The 3,528-nt window shown below is 42.4% G+C and overlaps 1 pseudogene; it reads left to right on the plus strand.

The window, feature by feature from the left end:
* Nucleotides 1-639: 639 nt before the first annotated feature.
* LOC124993739 (chondroitin sulfate synthase 1-like) lies at nucleotides 640-3,247 on the plus strand (annotated as a pseudogene).
* Nucleotides 3,248-3,528: the final 281 nt, after the last annotated feature.

Below are 3,528 nucleotides of genomic sequence, written 5' to 3' on the forward strand. Positions count from 1 at the left end.
TTCTAACAAACTGCATGATCTAGTGATCCTCTCCCTAAAGGACACTTCATCCCCCAAGGACTGACCAGATCCCCAAAGGGAGAGAGTGACAACCTTGAGATAGTGAATGACTGAGTCCCCAGAGTGAACCAGACCCACTGAGAAGTCTACATTTTTTCTTAGATGTTCTATGAAGGAAGTGCAGAGATCACAGCAGGCACATGAACAAGGAAGATCTTTAATTCCTTAGCTTTTAAATGTAAAACTGAGAAAATAAGCAAAAGAACTTGATGTAGTTCATGCATAAAAAGTTATTTTGACTCTTCTATTAAATAAATCCTATAATCTTGTCATGAAGAACAGTTAAGTTAACCTCCATAAAAACACAGTTCTCAGTTTTTGATTTTAAACACTGGGACACTGAATAAAGATGGTCCCATATGTATTAAGAATTCTTTATTGGTGGGTTTTTTGTTTGTTTTGTTTTGTTTATTAATGAATTTTACAGGCAATCATAAACTTTAAATTGACCATTCAATTTAAAGTCTATAGGTGTGACTTGTGTTCAGCAAGAGATTTTTCCAGAAAAGAGTGAAGTGATGAGGAAAAAAGGTTGGGCCACAGAAAAATATTTGAAATATTTTCACTTTCTTCCAAGGAATGTCCTATCAAGAAAACAGAACATGGGATACTGTTGGGGGCTATGCCGTGCTGACTGCGCCACCGGGATGGTGCCTGGCAGCCATCCAGAGGTTGCTTTGATCAAATCGGTGGTGAGGAGGTTGATTAACATAAGCACACCCAGGTGATTTGTCATTGGCCCTATCCAATTAAATCCACACACATGATGTGCACAGGTGTTCCCAGTGCTCCTGATCATGCCTGTTCGTTTTGACCTTTACCATGATTGGGCAGCTAGCTCCTCGCCTAATCTTTGCATAATTGGCGTCAGCCCTACCCTTCACCTCCTGGAGGGGATATAAGCCGGCTCTCCTCCAGTGCCGGGGATTCGAGGTTCGAGGCCCCAGGTTCGAGGTTCATTCATCAATAAACTGATTCATCAATAAACTGTTCCAAATTCAAGAGCCTCGCTACTCTTTTGTCCCCGGCACCAAATTGACTCTGCTGGATGGCGTCAGGATACATGCAGGGTACAGCTTGGGCCACATAACTTGGTCCCAGATGGTGGCCTGCATGGCAGGAGATTACCCTTTGTGGGAGTCATGTCTGCCCCCAAATACCTGCAGACCCGTGCTATGGCCACCTACAGAACATGATCCAAGACAATTTCTGGGTAAGTGGAGTTCTTCTCTAGTGAAGGTTCAGACACATTTATACCAATCCCAATAGTGCCCCTCGGGGCCTGGATGATTCCTACCTGCCCTCAAAGAAGTCTTTTATGATGCTTAAGTACATGCATGATCACTCCTTGGACAAATATGAATGGTTTATGAGGGTGGATGATGATGTTTACAAAAAAAGGAAATCATCTGGAGAGTTTCCTGAGGAGTTGGAATAGCAGTGAACCCCTGTTTCAGGGGCAGATTAGACTGGGCACCATGGAAGAAATGAGGAGACAGGCCCTTGAGCCTGGTGAGAAAGTCTGCATGGAAGGGAGCGGGGACTGTTGTGATCCCTGAGCTGGATGGTTGTTGGAAGAATGTTAGCACACATTGGCAAGTGTCTCCACCCAAGCAGGGGAATGTGGGAGATGGAAGAAATGTCCCGAGGTTCACAGCATTCATTGTTTTTGCTCTTATGAGATGCAACAGCTTTTTAAATGAGAATTATGAACAGAACAAGAAGGGTTATATCAGCGATCTCTGTAACAGTAAGATTCACTGAGCTATCATGTTCCACCCACACAAAAACCTACCCTACAGTACAGACTGCACAGCTGTTTTGCTCAGTCACAAAATTGCAGAGTTACAGAAATCTTTCTGATAGGGCAACACAGATTCATAGAGAGGATCTCCATTTGGCAATTCCCTGCTTCCTTCATAAGGTTTCAGGCCCACCAGCGAGAGGAGATTCTGGAATGGGAGTTTCTGACTGGGAAGTATTTGTGTTTGACTGCAGGTTAACACTCCCCAACCCCCACCAAATACCTCCCCCTCCTGAGAGGAACAGGCTCAGCAGAGAGGGAAGCCTTGAATGGCATGGTCATGCAGGTGATGGAAATCATCGATGCCAAAGCCAAGACAAGGGGTGCATCTTCTACTTCAAGGAGATCCAGTATGGTTACTGCTGCGTGAACCTCCTGAATGGGGCACAGTACATTTTGGACCTGCAGCTTCTGTATAAGAAGCACAATGGGACAAGATGACAGTTGCCATGAGGAGTCATGTGTACCTATAGTAGACTTTCAGCAAGATCCAGGTTTTGAACAGGAGCTGACCAACAGAATCAATCAAGACTCTGCAGCCCTATCCTTCCTCATCAATTCCTCAGGATACCACTCCCTAGGCCCAAGAATGGACGCAAAGAGTTCAAAGATAAAAAGATAAATATACTGGTTTCTTTGGATGTTTTGACATGTTTGTGAGATTTATGGGAAACTTGGAGAAGACATGTCTCACCCCAAATCAGACACCAAACTCCTTGTCCTGCTTTACATTTCCAACTCCAACCCCGATAAGGTCAAACAAGTTGAGAGATTGAAGCAGGCCAGAGACTCCCATCTAAAAGATCCTTGCCATAATTAAGCTTCTCCTCCAGTCAGAAAGATTTTTACAAAGAGTATCAGCAGGCAGGATGTCTGCAAAAGGCATTGTGGTTTGAAGCTTCTTCTTTCTTATAAATGCCAGGTTTGCACACGAAGGGTGTGATAGAGTCTGCAAATTTGTTGTACAAAAATATATTATCTCTGGGATGGGGTCATAGCTCAGTTGGTAGAGTGCTTGCTTCATAAGAACAAGGCCATGGGTTCAATTATATATATAATCTCTGTTTCCTTGTTAAAAACCTGTAAAACTTGTGTCTGTTCTAGGGGATGGAAAAAAGAGCACTAGTCGTGTGAACCTCCAAGCACACCTCCCCTCACCATATAAAGTTCAAAAAATTTCCAAAATCTCTGTCCAGAGAATCCTGAACAAGCCATACTCTGGACAGACTGGCTGCAATCAATAAACCTGCTTCCTGAAAATTCCTCAGGTGTCCAGTTTTTTCTGCTCCACTTCAAGATTATAGCATTAAATACTCTACAGCTGACATGCAGATCTGCCCAGGGTCCCATGAGTTTTCAAGAGCTCTTTACAAGTTCTTGTAAAGAGTTTTCAAGTCTTCTTTACAGTCCTATGACAGAAAACATGAATATTCCTATGAGATATTATCGTACCTAAACAAATAAAAAAACAAAATAACCAAAACAAAAAGTCCAATACTAACTCTGGTAAACCCTCTGTTGTGACTGTTAACCACGTACAGATTCTAAATTTTGTCTTTTTTTTTTTACAAATGTTTTTTTAAAGTCATCTCAAGTTCCAGTTGTAAAATAAGTATATAATATCTGTATCATCATCATCTTCAGCAAAGCTTTCCAATGTTGAA

The sequence above is a fragment of the Sciurus carolinensis genome, chromosome 9, assembly GCF_902686445.1.
Source record: "Sciurus carolinensis chromosome 9, mSciCar1.2, whole genome shotgun sequence".
Classification (NCBI taxonomy): Eukaryota; Metazoa; Chordata; class Mammalia; order Rodentia; family Sciuridae; genus Sciurus; species Sciurus carolinensis.